General features: G+C 47.1%; 1 long non-coding RNA gene across 1 annotated transcript; it reads left to right on the top strand.

Moving 5' to 3' along the window:
* The first annotated feature begins 713 nt into the window (after nucleotides 1-713).
* LOC105816464 lies at nucleotides 714-7,840 on the top strand. The gene is made up of 2 exons (XR_001137797.1): nucleotides 714-826; nucleotides 7,712-7,840. It is a non-coding gene; the product is annotated as an uncharacterized LOC105816464 (long non-coding RNA).
* Nucleotides 7,841-15,885: the final 8,045 nt, after the last annotated feature.

Consider the following 15,885-nt stretch of genomic DNA (forward strand, 5'->3'; position numbering starts at 1 on the left):
GACTTAAAATTTTTTGTTTTAAAGTTCTCCTTTAATAATAGACTGGCAAAATAATTGAGTTTTTTATTCTCAGACAGACCCAGGATAATAATTTTAAAATGATAAATAAAATGGAGAATACAGAGGACAAAATAGTTGAGTGACAAAGGCTGTGAATTTGGGTATAGATTTGTTTTTTTCCACAAGTCAAAAAGAAATTTTAAAAAATAATGATTTTATTTCCTTTTTTTTCCTTTTTCCTTGAGACAGGGTCTTGCTCTGTCACCCAGCCTCGAGTGCAGCCATATGATCATAGCTCACTACAACCTCGAATTCCTGGACTCAAGCGATCCTCTTGGCTCAGCCTCCCAAGTAGCTGGGACTATAGGCACTCAGCACCACACCCAGCTAATTTTTAAATTTTTTTTTGTAGAGATGGAGGTCTCACTACATTACTCAGGCTGGTTTCCAACTCCTGGCCTCATGCAATCCTCCCACCTCTGCCTCCCAAAGTACTGGGATTATAGGTGTGAGCCACCATGCCCAGCTGATTTTAAATTTTTAATACTGAGATGGGCTAGTGGGTGGATAAGAGATAATTTTATTACATTCCAACCCAGAAATTTCTAATAAATTTACAATATTGGCACAGATGTGTCAAATTAATGTTATTTGGTCAACATTTTAAGAGGAGTTAAAATAGAACTATCAATCTGTGTGGTATGTTTTGTTTTTAAAAGTCAAACTCTTTGTTTTTGTTTCACAGACAATTGTGGCTATTAATAAAGACCCAGAAGCTCCAATTTTCCAAGTGGCAGATTATGGAATAGTTGCAGATTTATTTAAGGTAAACTGGCCTTGAAAGAAATTGCTGTTATCTAGATTGTCATCTAATAACCCCTTAGAGTCGGTCAAGGATGAAGCTATTAAAAGAAAACATTGTGTGTTTATGTATCTGTCTGAAATATGTGCTGTTAATATACGCACACAATTTTGACCTAAAGTTAAGTTGCCCTAATAAATATGTGTTGCTTATGTAGAGTATTATAACTTTGCCCTTAAGAAGGAGTCCAAATTGTCTTTAAAATATCCATATGGCTCTTGGCATCTCATGTGTGAAGTTAACACGCTATGTGAAATGAGTCAGGTAACCTAGAATCATATTTGGCAGGTGCCCTAAAGAAATTAACGTCAAACCTCCTTATCTGAGGATTTGCTGAGGACACTAGAGCTTTTCAGGAGAGTGAGCACTCCCGTCCAGCTCTTGGACTCAGCAAGAGTACTGCGCTGGCTGTGTCGGGGGTTAAAGGCCTCCTAACGTAACCGGCATAGGGAGGACACCGACTCGCACTCCTCACAGCCTTCACCTTTGAGTGTCTTTCTGCCCCACCATCACCCCCACATTTGCCCTTCCCACGAGAAAAATTACGTTAATGATACTAATTAATTTAGTGAATTATGCGTGATGAGCACCTGATACTCAGCACATTTGAAAGTCATGACCTTTAAGGTCATGACTTGTGCTTGGCCTGGCTTCTTCTTTCCCCCTAGGCCTGCCTACCAGCTTCTGGGTACCTTGTGCAGAAATCACATGTGCATGAATTGACACTCTGGAATTAGCATCCCACCCTAGGAAAAATGGGTTTGCTGGAGTGAGGAACCCCTCACATCGACCCACTGGAAGAGGCTGTGGGCCGCAGCCCGAGAACAGAGCCAGGGAGGTCCCTGCAGCAAGAGGATTGGCCCATTACCCTAACTTCTCCAGCACTGCATGTGATCTGGATGCACTAGTGAGTGCCCGCTGAGAGCACATTTGTTCTCGGAAGTATGTGCACGTTTGCTCAGTGCAGATGGATGTGAGCTCTTTCAGCTGCTCGGTGATTCCCGAGTAATGGCTCAGACATGGGAGACGAGGTTGGGCTGCTACTCCAGTTCAGTGTAGGGCGTTCTTCCCCCCAGGAGGGCCCCAAAGAGCCTAGATCTTGCTTGGGAAGAATATGTACCCCCTCCAGTGACCCTGTATCTGAAATTTGGGGTTCAGGTAGGTCAGCTGCTCCTATTGCCTGGTCCAGGTATGTAAGAACAAACAGTAACGGCAGTCATTTGGCCACTGAGATGTCCCAGTGGGAAGGGGAGCTAGCGTGCAAAAGAAAAATTTTTTGTTTATGCAATGATAACTTTGTTCAAGTAGCAAGAATTTAGGCAGTGTGGATAGAGAGGTAAATGTTCTTTTTATTTAAAAGCTAAATTAAACACTTTCTCAACCCCAGCCATGTACCATATTGACCTGTCTGCAAAGTCATCTACTGTACTTGGCTTTTATTTTTCCTCCAGAGAATATGCTCATAAACTTATAAGTAATTTTGTTATTTTACATTGTTTTCTGTCTGCCTACATAATAGGTATTACAGCTCACATGATAAAAAGATGAAGCATTAAACAGTTGGAAATTTCAGTGTTCCTCCAGTGTGGACGCTCATCTTGGAGCAAGAGCTTCTTTACACAGTCATTGACAGAGTCATGCCACACGCACTGTGCCGCTTGCGTTACGGGCAGCTCCCGGGCTTGGCAAGAGAGGGTGTGAGTGTGAACTCAAAGAGGTAGCTCGATGAGAGGGGTCCTCAGACACTGAGGTGGAAAGGGACCTCAAAAATCGTCCAGTTGGCTGACTTCCAACCTCCGTTTCTCAAGCCATTTTTGGTGTTTTAAGAAGCCCACATTTGACTATAGAGAGACTGTTTGGACCAAGATAATCATGTTTACTTGCTTTGGCTAGAATTTTCTTAGGGCAGTAATATCATGCAGCTCCAAAGTTCTGAAGTACAGTTATGTGTGTCTTCTATGAATATAAAGGTAGAGACGTTAATCAGTTCTTTAAAATATAGTTTGGGAAAAAACTTGTAATTAAAGGTTATGAAAGTATTAAAAATAATGCAGACTCCCGTTTGTCACTACGTGAGTAACACAAGCCAGGTACCTTCTTTTTAAGTTGCCTGTCCGAGAGAGATGTGTTCTGGGACAGTCACTCCGCAGGCGATGGGCACAGCTAAGCCAGCCTCCTGCTTCTGTCCTCTCCAGCTCATCAGGCACCACGGCGGGTGGGTCACCACTGCTGCCCCACCTTGGATAAGCGACAGTGAAAAGTGCCACACATCGGGAGACTCGAGGAACCTAGACAGTACCCAGCAAACCGTTTTCTCAGCTGAAATCAGAAAGAGCTTATTGTGGATGAATATCAGAGTAACTCTGACGGAGGAGCAGACAAGGTGGTCTGGTGAATAGACGCCTCGCTGGCACCACCCCGATTTTTAAAAATCAAATATTTAATGGTATAACTTTTAAAACTACAATTATACAAATTATGGATGAGAATTAGCATCATCTATTTTGGATTAAGATCTAAAGAAAATATAAATCGAATAACAGCTGTACAAAAAGGACTTTTTTATGAGATTAAGAGTCTCGTGCTCTACTGACTGAGCTAGCCGGGCGCCGGTAAAAAAGGACTTTTTTAGACTAAACTGTTGTATAAAAATTTTAAGTTGCAAACTGTATCATGCATACAGCTGTTAGACTAATAATTCCCTAGGTGATGTTTTGTTCACCAGATATAACCATGTCTGGAATAGAGATGTATACACGTAACATTTTATTCTCTTATATTTACTGTTTCACTTCACCCTTCAACAATTATAAGTTATTATAGAAAGGACAAGTCTTTTTTCTCCTCATAAAACAAATAATATAGTACAGTGATTAAGAGCTTTAATTCAAATTCTGTCTTGGCCACATACTAGTTAAATTATCTTGGCCAAGTTATTTAATCTCTCTGAACATCAGCTTCCTTATCAGTAATATAAATACTGCACTACCTCCCTTAAAGGCTGTAATGAAGATCAAATGAGATTATATTGCACCTAGTACAGTCCGTGATAAATATTAGCCTACCTGTTTGTATTTCCTTACATCCAGGTACATAGTAGGTGCTCAATAAATGGTAAATATTAATATTATAAATTGGAGTTAGAGGGACAGGGCATAGGGCACCACTTGAGTGTGGCTTTTTTTTTTTTTAGTATTACAGCTTTACTGAGCTAAAATTCATATACCATAAAACTCACCATCTTAAAATGTCTAATTCAGTGGTTTTTAGTATCTTCACCAAGTTATGTAGCCACTGTCTAATTCCAGAACATTTTCATCACATCAAAAAGAAACCCATATCTATTAGCATTCACTCCCTATTCTACACTCCCTCCCTGCCCCCAGCTCCTGGCGACCATTAATCTCCTTTCTGTCTCTGTAGATTTGCCAGTCCTGGACATTTCGTAGCAGTGGAATCATGTAATGTGTGGTGTTTTGTAACTGGCTTCTTTCACTCAGCATGAGGTTTTCAAGGTTCATCCATGTTGTAGCATCTGTCAGTTCTTTGTTTCTTGCCAAATAATATCAATTGAATGGATATGCCACATTTTATTTGTCCATATATCATCAGATGGACATTTTGATTTTTTCCCCTTTTTGGCTATTATTTATAATACTGCTGTGAACATTCATGTATAAGGTTTTCTGCAGACATATGTTTTAATTTCTTTTGGGTATCTATATGTCTGGGAATGGAATTGCTGGGTCACATGGTAAGTCTGTATTTAACATTTTGAAGACTTGTCAGACTGTTTTCAAAGTGACTGTCTTGGCTGGGTGTGGTGGCTCACACCTGTAATCCTAGCACTTTGGGAGGCTGAGGTGGGAGGATCGCTTGAGGCTAGGAGTTTGAGGCCGTCATGCATAAGCTCTGACTGGGCCACTGCACTCCAGCCTGGGCGACAGAGCAAGATCCTGTCTTAAAAAGAAAGTGGCTGTCACATTTTACATTCTCACCAAAAATGTGTGAGGGCTCCAGTTTCTCCACATGCTCAGTAACACTTGTTACTATGTCTTTTTGACTATAGCCACTCTATTGACAGAATCTCACTCTGTTGCCCAGGCTAGAGTGCTGTGGCATCATCCTAGCTCACAGCAACCTCAAACTCCTGGGCTCAAGTGATCCTCCTGCCTCAGCCTCCCGAGTAGCTGGGACTACAGGCATGCGCCACCGTGCCCGGCTAATTTTTTCTATATATTTTTAGTTGTCTGGCTAATTTCTCTTCCTATTTTTAGTGGAGACGGGGTCTCACTCTTGCTCAGGCTGGTCTCGAACTCCTGACCTCGAGCAATCCTCCCACCTCGGCCTCCCAGAGTGCTAGGATTACAGGCATGAGCCACCAAGCCCAGCCTCTCTTTGTGGTTTGATTTGCATTTCCCTGAGTGCTCATGATGTTGAGCATCTTTTCATGTGCTTATTGGCAATTTGTATATTTTCTTTGGAGAAATGGCTATCCAAGTCCTTTGCCCATGTTTTAGTTGGTTTGTCTGTCTTTGGGTTGACTTGAAGGAGTTCTTTATATATTCTGGATACTAAACACTTCTCAGATATATGATTTCCAAGTATTTTCTCCTGTAGGTTATCTTTTCACTTTCTTGATATAACAATGTCCTTTGGATGCGCAAAGTTTTAAACTTTGATGAAGTCCAGTTTATCTTTTTGTTGTTATTGCTTGTGCTTTTGGTGTCATATCTAAAAACCCATTGCCAAATCTAAGGTCGTGAAGATTCACCTTTATGTTTTCTTCTAAGAGTTTTATGTAGTTTTAGCTCAGATATTTGGGCTGTTGATGCATTTTGAGTTAATTTTTATAGATGGTATGAGGTAGAGGTCCAACTTCTTTTGCACGTGGATATATACTTGTTGCAGCACCATCTGTTGAAGAGACAATCCCGTCCCCACTGAATGTGCTTGGCATATACCACCTATCTTTTAAACCTCTTTTTCTCTTCTCCCAAGCACAGCTGTTCATGATGGTCATAGTCTGTTTCCTCTCTCTGCAACCTTGTAGTGTTCATCTCTGTCTGCCTTCTCATTTCTTGCCCAGAATCCTTTTCTTCTCTAGGTTGATGTTCTGGATTTTCCTAATCCACATTCTCCTCCATTCCAGTATACAATGAGCACATCCCTGATTGGGTGGTTCATAGACCTCTGTTCTCGCCAGCTGGGAGGCGGAACTCGCTCTGTCTCCCTCAGCACTAGCCCGAGGGAGTACTGAGTGAGTGAGTGGAACATGCTTGTACTGTGACTTGTATCAGTAGATTATCTTTTTTAAACTTAAATGTCCTCTTATTTGGTCTCACTGGAAAGGAGCTGCTTCTGCAATATCTAAGAGGGAATAGAAACAAGAATCCAGATCCTTCCGTGTGCTCAGGCATTCACGCAGTGAACCCCAGTTAGCATTTTCTTTTCCCTAAATAAAGTAGTGTGTGGTAAGCTTGGAAAGGCTGTGGTTGGTCTAATAAAGAAGATATAGATGATGGGGAGAAAAAAATCCTCTCAGCCATTTTGTGGGGAATATGGTAGCAGGACATTCTGTAAGGTTTTTAAAAATCATATATTCTAAATCAAATTCATATTTTGCTTCCTGGGGGAAGAAGTTGGGCTCTAGCTTATTTTTCATGAAACACACAGGTCCCACGTGAGGTTCAGCTAGCATGTCATCCGTGCGCCTGGCATGAGCTCACGGTCTCTCCACTGAGGAAAGCTGGGGGAAGTGGAGCCAGCGCTTAATGCGCCCCTGGGCGATTGCCTGCTGGCTCCGTGGTAAACACGGGCCTTTTAATAGGCTGGAGTCAAAGTGACATTCGGAAGAAACAACATGTCGACAATTTCCTTAATAAATTTTGTACGAACGCATTATTTCCACCTAATGGAAATGTAGCTCTCTTAAATAATTGAGAAGCTGTATTCACCAGTGGCGAGTTCAGCTGGGATCTTTGTGAGCCAGGGCGGCCGGCAGCCCCTTGGAAGACTGGGTAATTGATATTTTGCTCAAGTGGCTGGGCTAGTTTTCAGAATATCTGTGTGACATTCCCTGCAGCCCCCATGCACGACTCTCTGCTGTTGTCCAGGCAGTTGCAAAGTAGCTCTACGCTGCAGGCTCCACTTGCAGCCTCTGCACTGCCGCCAAGACTAGGGGTTAACGATTAATCCTCTCTAAAATGGGAGCCAACTCTGGCAGTTTCGTCTGCTGCGATTTCTTACTGCGTCTGCTGACTGGCACCACCGCATTACTACAAGGTCTTGATTTTAATAAAGAGCGATAACACTGAGTGTTCAGCACGCAGCACGTTTTTGTGTGCCAGATGATAGTGACGTGCTGAGAAAGCAAGCAAAGTGTAAATGAACGATGAGTGGACGAATGAACGATGAGAGAGCAAGTACTAGTGGAGGGCGACTGGAGTCGTGACTGAGCTAGAGGCCTCAGTGTGGACTTTGAGGGAGAGTCAGGGATGCGGTAAGGGTAGGAAGAACTCGGGGAAAACACGAAGGTAAAAAATACACACTGCTCTCAGCCCAGACAAGAAAAAATGGACTTCCTGTTTTCTATGGTGCCTTCTCGAAGTTCGCGGTTGTGTCAGAAAGGCTCCTGGGCAGTGAGTGGGCTCGGGCCCTGCCAGCCTCGTGTGGGGGCAGTCTGGCCCTCCCCCGGGTGAGCAGGGAGTTCCTGGGTGGGGCACAGGGGACACTTTGTGCCTCAACAGTGATTTGCGTTGTTCTTTTGGCCTCCGTGTACTGCTTAAGGAGCTGTGACCATCACAGTGAAGCTCAAGTTGCTTAATTACGGTTTTTTTTAATTTGCAGGTAGTTCCTGAAATGACTGAGATATTGAAGAAAAAATGAATCATGATCACATCTTGAGAAGAAAAACTATGTCAGAGTATTCAGCTGGAATCATGGAACTTCATGGATGTCATAACAATCATTGGAAAGCATGGAGAGCTACATTCAGAATTTGAGGAAAAATTTCTAAAAGATGCCAGAATGCTTTTTTATGGGACTATTATTATGTTTCTTTTTAATTATTTGTGGTTCTAAACAATTATTTTTTGCAATTTTCTAATTATCTAACAAATCTATAATAAAGCCTTAAACACTATCAGAAATATGCCTAGCCTCTGAAAGAAAGAGAAACTTGAAGAGAGGGAGTACAAATTCATTTATTATTTTTTCTTTGCCTGTCTTGTTCATAGAGGGCTCTAAGTTTTAGGCAAGATTGTAAACATGAATGTTCCCCAACAGCCTGATCAACCTAATGTGATTGCTGAAGTGCATACTTTGTAGAAAGGCAACTAGACTGGCAAAGGCAGAGTTAAAAAGCACGGCTACAAAGCGTGGATATTATCTTAAACACGCTCCGGCCTTCAGAAAAGTACAGCTAACGTGACAAAAGCAGACCTGACTTAACCTGACCCTGCTGAATGTATTTATTTGGCTTAAATTAAATTTCATTTTGTTTCATTTTAAGGTTTTGTCAGTTTATAGCACTTTGTGTCTGTAAAGACGGGAGAGTGGAGAAGAAGGAACCACTCTGAGATACGGTATGGCCTCTTATGCAAACGAATAGTTTGATATTATTGTAAGTGCTTAAAATCCTGCACAGAGAATGCTCTGGGCGTTCATTTGCCCTCCTAAGAGCTTCCTTTGGGCTTTCTTAGAAAGCAGGCAGGCCCATGAGTTGGCAGAACGTGTGGTCACCTGGCGCTCTCACTCAGCTGCCCCAGCCCCAGCCACGGTCCAGACCGTCACCAGGGGCTGCAGGCTCGTGTGGGTGCGGGCCCAAGAACGGGCTGGTGAGGCTTTTAACAGCCCTGCTGGAAAGCGTGGGTAGGTAGGGGAGTAAATGGACAGAACTGTCCTCCTGGAGCAGTCAGCGGGAGCAGGAGTCATCACCTGCATCAGTGATAATGAAGGGCGGGACAGGGACCCCAGACAGTCCCTTTGTGTGGCCAGCCTGGGGCCCTTCTTCAGCTGACTAGTTGGACCTTTTTGGATTTGTGTCATAATCACTTGCTGTGAAACCTTTTTTTTTTTTGGTGCTAGCCAGTTCATGCACACCACAGAAGAAACACTTTGAAAAGTTATCTTTTCCAGCCTGAGCAAGAGTGAGACCCCATCACTACTAAAAATAGAAAATTAGCTGGGCGTCATGGTGCACACCGGTAGTCCCAGCTACTCGGGAGGCTGAGGCAGGAGGATCACTTGAGCCCAGGAGTTTGAGGTTGCTGTGAGCTACAGTGACACCACGACACTCTAACCGGGGCAACAGAGTAAGACTCGGTCACAAAAAAAAAGTTGTCTTTGGGCTGCACATGATGGCTCCTGCCTCTAATTCCAGCACTTTGGGAGGCCAAGGCCGGAAGATTGCTTGAGGTCAGGAGTTCGAGACCAGCCTGAGCAAAAGTGAGACCTCGTCTTTACAAAAAATAGAAAAATTAACTTGGTGTCGTGGTGCATGCCTAGAGTCCCAGCTAGGCTGAGGCAGAGTCCCAGGAGGCTGAGGCAGGAGGATCACTTGAGCCTGGGAGTTAGAGGTTGCAGTGAAATATGATCACACCCCTCCACTCTAGCCTGGACGACAGAGCGAGACCCTGTCTCAAAAAAAATAAAAAGGTGGTCTTGGCATTTCGACCTTCTTTTAATGAGATGAGAGGAAAGCGGTAAAATGATGCCTCTTTGCAAAGTAATGTCTGTGTTAGAATCCTAGAACCCTAGAATGTCAGAGCCCATCCATCTAGTCAGCCCCTTGGACAGATGCGATTCCTGAGGCACAGGTAAGAAGGTGCTGTGACTTGCCGAAAGCCACATGGCTTGAATCACCCTGTGAAAGTAATTTTTGTATCTTGTTGCTATCTTTGAGGCTCTTCCCAGGGGGGCTAACTTTGCTTAGGGACTTCTCCATTTACCCCTCATCTCCACTGGGTGCTGGAACTGGGAGGCAGGAGAGATGGCAGAGCTGGCAGCGGCAGAGGCACCCCCAGTAGAAGGTATGTTCGGGGAGGGGCGTCCCAGGTGGTGCCTTTGCGTGATTCCTTGCCTCAGAGCTGAACTGGTTGGTCTTGCTGCCTTTTGTTCCCTCCTGTCATGGCTGTCTTGCCCCAGCTCCAAGCAGCTGTTCACGTAAGCAGTCCGCGCTGGGTGGAAGTGGTCGTCACCGTGGCATTAAGTGCATTCACTGCGCGTACACCAGGCACTGGCCTAGCGCTTTACACATAGTAAGCCGCTTCAGTCCTCACAACACCCCGTAAGTTAGATGCTGTTATTAACATTATCCCTCTTTTACAGATGAGGAAGCTGAGGCTCAAAGAGGTTATATGACTTGCCCAAATTCAAACAGCTTATAATCAGGGTCCGGATTTGAAACCGGGCAGTCTGGCTCCAGAGCAGTGACCTCACTAGGATGTGATTCTCCCTCACCTTGGCTCACTGCACAGTAACCTCAGGTAAAGAGCACTAAGTGCTCCGTGGTGGGGGGCAGGGCAGGTGAGCAGATTCCAGAGGGAACAGACAATGGCAAGTTGATGATAACAAAGGAGGCTGCAGCCGCTGACCCTCCATAGCTTTTGTTTAGTCTTGTGGATATATGGTGTGATTTTGTTGAATACATAAGAATACTTTCTGCTGGTTGGCAATTATTTCTTGTTTGTATAGTACAATTAAATGTGTCACTGTATCAGGAGTGTTCCACAAAGAGCTGTGTGACATCCCGAGGCCCTGCTACCTGAACAATCCTAAGCAGCACTCCCGGCAGTGGGAGCCGTTGACAGTTTTTGAGGCAGCCTCGTGACCTAACCTGCAGGAGTAACCTGACCTGGTGGTGTATCCGCACGGACCGAGGGAGGAGGAGAAGAGGGAGATGATTAGGGGAGGAATCCTCTGGCCTTATGCCTCAGGTGGGTTTGGCTCTTTAGCTGCAGAATGGGCCCCGGGAGACTGTGAAAATGGGTCCAGCACTGTGGGTGAGGCAGGCAGAGAGTGGGGCTCTTCCTCCCAGGGCAGCAGGGCAGCCCCGCTGCTGCCAGAGCCTGGGTGTGTCTGCGGGGCTGCAGGGCTGGAAACGGCAGCCCTGAGTGCACTTTTTACTCGTTCTTTTTTTTTTTTTTTTTTTTTTTTGAGACAGAGTCTCACTGTGTTGCCCGGGCTAGAGTGCCATGGCGTCAGCCTAGCTCACAGCAACCTCAAACTCCTGGGCTCAAGCGATCCTCCTGCCTCAGCCTCCCGAGTAGCTGGGACTATAGGCATGCACCACCATGCCCAGCTGATTTTTTCTATATATTTTTAGTTATCCAATTAATTTCTTTCTATTTTTAGTAGAGACGGGGTCTCGCTCTTGCTCAGGCTGGTCTCGAACTCCTGAGCTCAAACAATCCGCCCACCTCGGCCTCCCAGAGAGCTAGGATTACAGGCGTGAGCCACCACGCCCGGCTACTCTTTCTGAAAGGGATGGTCAGCCGGGTCGCATTTCGCGCTGTCTCTCACTGGGGCTTTGTGTTTGGGTCTACATAAGAGTGGGCTGAGGAGGCTGGAAAGTCCGGAGAGCACGCTGATTGTAACAGGTGGGTTTGGTTAGCGGTTGCTGAGCTAAAGGAGGCTCGACTAATAACCGTGTGAGAAGTCCGTGTGGGGCGACACTCTGCCACAGTTCCATGTAGCCCCAGGGTTTCAGTCTTCGTGGGGAGCGCGAATGAAGAAGAGCCGCTGATGATCCTTGGCTTACAAAGAACTTTCATGTACCTTACCCATGCGTGGGGGAAGAGTGGGGAACAGTCAAGAATTCAGACTCTTGGGAGGCAGTTCACCATAGGTCACAAAGCAAGTAGTAGAACTGGAACAAAATGAAACAATTTTTGGCAAATAAATTACTTATTAAGAACTTACTATGTGTCAGGTGCATTATATATCCTTCACTAATCCAGCAGTCTCCAAAGTGGGCATGACTACTCCTGCCTTCTAGATGAAATGGGAGAGGGATGACCAGAGAGGCAGTCAGGGAGCTGCGGAGCCCCAGCTGGACTGAGGCTGGAGGGCTTGGCCTTCCACTGCACCGGCTGCCTCCCTCATCTTCCAGCTTCCCCAGGACTCTGTCCCCAGATTTGCATTGCCTCAAAACAGCAGGCTTGTCATTGGAAGCAAGGAACGGTGATGGCATTAGGGAATTTTTGTGCTTTCTCTGGCATTTACTTTCTGTGCCATCAGTTTGGAGTTTGGTGGGAGGGATACCCTGGCGAGGCCTTCCCTGTCTGGCCTTTGCCCTCTTCACCTCCCACAACTGGTCATGTGGTTAAAGGCAGGCGACTGCTGCCTTTCTGTGTGCTCACCTCCAGCTGTGCTCCCTTCCCAGTGTGGGGCTGCGTGGCGAACATTTTGGTCTGGGACCTGGGGACCACTGGGTGGGCTGGTCACCAGGACACTTGAGTTCTCGTCCTGCTTCTGTTACTGCCTCAGAGACCCCCTAGTCACCTTCCCTTTCTTTTCACGTTTCATTTTCATCTGTAAAATGGCAACTTGAAATAGATAATCTTTCAAGATACCTTTAAGCTTTAACCTGTGAATGCGTTAGCAGATCTCATACAGAGTAGGTAAATAGAGATAAAAATAACTGTTTTTGAGGGCTTTTTATGCCCAAGATGCTGTGCTGAGCCCTTTACGTACATTATCTCATTTAAGTCTTAAAAAGAGGCCTTACTAATAACCTATCTAACAGAAAGTAGGGGAAATAAACTCACGGCACAACTACCCTTTGTTTTAATTACAACATCTGTGACCTAATTTGCTATCCCTAAGAGTTCTTTCTTGGTCTTGAAGAGCCCAAGCAGGCAGTGGGGTGCGTGCTCCCTGCTCCAGCTCTCTGCCTCAGTTCCTGCCAAAAAACCAGATTCCAAGGACTCAGATAACCCCGCCTCACAGAGAAAGAAAAAGAAATAAATAACTCACTGACATCTCTCAGCTACTTCTGTTATCAGTCTGCTGAAACAGAGAAAATAAAATAAGCCATTTTTACCCTTTAAAAGAGCAAGCAACTTTTCCTCAGCTGCCAGGCACTTCCTTCCTTCCTCTGTGTGCCTTGGTCATTCTCTCCTTCTCTCTCTTTCTCTTCCTATCTCTTTCTTTCTCAGGAAAATGAATAAACTTTTACTTCTGTATATTCTAATCACTGTATGAGAATTCTTTCTCAGCCCGTGTACGACTTCCCCACCTTTACACGTCTCACAACCTTACAAGGTGTAGTGTTCCCCACCAAACAGGTGAACAAACTAAAACCTGCAGAGCTTAAAACATTTGCCCAAGGACTCACAGCTAGTAAAAGGTGACCTTAGGCCAGAGTCTACTCCCAACCATGTGCTGTATCCTAAGTTCCTCTGCGGTTGCCTGGCTGGGGTGAATGTGAGTGGAGGGGAGCAAGGTGCAACAGCCTTGCTGAGTTCAGAGGGAGCAGTCAAAATCAACTGATGGGGACGTGCATCCCAGGCAGAAGGCCAGCATGGGCAAAGCACAGGAGTACCCAAGAACGTGACAAACTCAGTTTTACTCTCTGGAAAATACAGGGGTTGGACCCCAGTGCCTGAGTCTCCTAGCCTGACGTTGCTCTATGCTAAGCCACTCTGCTCAGGGAAGCAGTGGTCTCTGTCCTGCAGTCTAGGCCCAGTCAGCACACTGGCTTTCTTGCACGGCATCTAGCATAGCCCAGGTCCTAGGAGCCCACGCCCCTTCTTTGAGCAGTGGAGGCGGAGGTGGGCCCACCTAGTTACGAGGCCTAATCGATGTTGGGGAGGCTCCTGGAGCACTTGGTGAAAGGTACCCCGTAAATCTCAGACACTAAAGAGAGCTGCCACATCCGTCACAGTGTTTAATGTCCCGATTGATCTCCAGGGTAGTCAATTCCATTTGCTTGTCCGGGATGAACAGGCAGCCGCTTCCCTATGGTGCAGCCTGGGGCTCTGCGGAAAATTATGCTGGCACTGTCTCTTTGGTAGCTTGCAATAAATTTTAGCAGCAAATGTTCCATCATTTTCTTTGGAAAATTAAATTAACTATTCACCAGAAGACAATACTGAACTTTTCAGCGGTAGAGCCAAAAAAAAAAAAAATGAGAATAGTTATGAATTCCTCACTTGGCTCACGCGGGAGAAATGTGGGGCTTTGGCTGCTGCTGGCAAAGGGAGAAGGTCGGCAAGTTGCCTCCCGCCTGAGGAACAGCAGTGCTCTTTTCCCTGACCACGGCGACTCCAGGGCGTTGTTTACAAGGGAAGGAAGGCGGATGTGAGAGCAGGGCGAGCTCAGCAGAGGAGCTCAGTTGGCTTGAGGCTGGGGGCAGGGCCCACTACCACCCCACACCAGGCTATCAGTGGCAGCAAGTGAGATAACTGAGTGTCTCCTGGGCCGCCGCCCCCCCCCACAATGCTGAGCGTCTGCTGGCAGCAAAACACCCCAGGCATCTATTATTAATAAGGGTGCCTTCCGTGTGTTTCCCCTGAAGCGCCCTCAGAGGGCATTCCCTTCACTGTGACATTAGCTCTCCCGGCCCCCGCCTCGGGGTGGCAGGCACAGGAGTTAGCGTCCGTCATACGGGGGCGGAAGCAGGGCCAAGGATTTGCTTGGAGCCACACAGCAAACCAGAAATGGGGCTCGGCTGAGAATCAGGTGCTCAGGCTTTGACACACCTGTATGCAGGTACAGCAGCACCTGAGGTGGGTGGGCGTGGGGTGACCAGGCTTCTCTCCAGCACTGAGATGTCCGTTCAAAACCTGGGTCTGGCTGCTTCAGCCTTCAGAGTCGGGGGTCCTTCAGCGGCTCCGCACAGGTGTTGGGTGGGGCTCAGTGTTCTGTTGGTTCATTAGTAAAAGGATGGCTTCCTTGGGCCTCGCTCATCGGAGGCTCTCAGCAGTTCCCAGAGTAGGGCCCCAGCTCTGTCTTTTCTCTTGAGAGATACGCAGATAGCACCAGAGAGGAGCTGGGTGGCAGCACCAGGACCGGAGGAGCCTTGGTCTCGACTCTGGCTTCAGCCAACAGCTGTCTTGGAGCGAGAACGGGGTTCCTGAGTTGAGGGTCAGATGGATGTCCACCATACTGAAGAGAATTCCAGGCCACTAGTCCCTAACCACACAGGGTCTATGACCTCCACCACCCGCTGGTCTGTGGGACTTGACCTGAAAAGCCAAGCCCTGCCCAGGGCTGGCTGGAGAGGGACCGGTTGTGCCACTCTGGGAAGGTCTTACAGCTCCCAGTCCTGGGGGGCTTCTGACCAGAGCTGCAGGGCTCTGGCTTAACCCGCTGTGGGCCGGCCACCAGTGCTGCCGGCTCTGAGCCTTGCTGTGCTTGCTGCCAGGTTTGGCACGCTGGCTGGCCCGTCTGGCAGGAGCTGCAGCAAGGCTGAGCAGCAGGGCCACAGGGCTGGAGTCTCGGTTTCTATCTCGGTCCTCGTGGCACCTGGTTTGATTCTGGGCAGCTCACGTCACCATACCCAGCACGGCTTCTAACCCACACAGACCTGGTTTGAGTCCTGCCACCACAGTTTACTAGTTCGCTGTGTGCCCTGGGCAAGTCGTTCATTAGTCACCCTCTGCCTCCGTTTCTCTCGGAGACCTCGGGAAGATGGCGTCACTCTCCAGCGCTGCGGCAAAGGGGAGGCCGGGGAAGAGCAGCTGAGTAGATGGAGCCGTGGCTGCTGGTAGCCTCTCTTGCTAGCTAGCCCGACAGGACGGCTGTTACCAGACCCTCCTCCCTTCTGGGAGAACCCCGGACGGCTCCCTGGGCCACCAGAGTGGGCTCTCTGAAAGGGCGGGAGAGCAGGGGGCCGTTTCCCAGAGCTGCGGACCTCCCGAGCGCCCGGCGCCCCCTCCCGGGCCCTGGGGAGCCATGAAAGCTGGAGCTTTTACCTCCATCTCCTGCACTCCGGGCCTGAGGACCCGCCCCAGGGACCTGCGGTGGGATAGGGTGTGACTGGGGCCTCCGCCCTCCACCCGGAGGAAGGGCACTGG

The sequence above is a fragment of the Propithecus coquereli genome, unplaced genomic scaffold (genome assembly GCF_000956105.1).
Source record: "Propithecus coquereli isolate 6110/MARCELLA unplaced genomic scaffold, Pcoq_1.0 Scaffold372, whole genome shotgun sequence".
Taxonomy (NCBI): domain Eukaryota; kingdom Metazoa; phylum Chordata; class Mammalia; order Primates; family Indriidae; genus Propithecus; species Propithecus coquereli.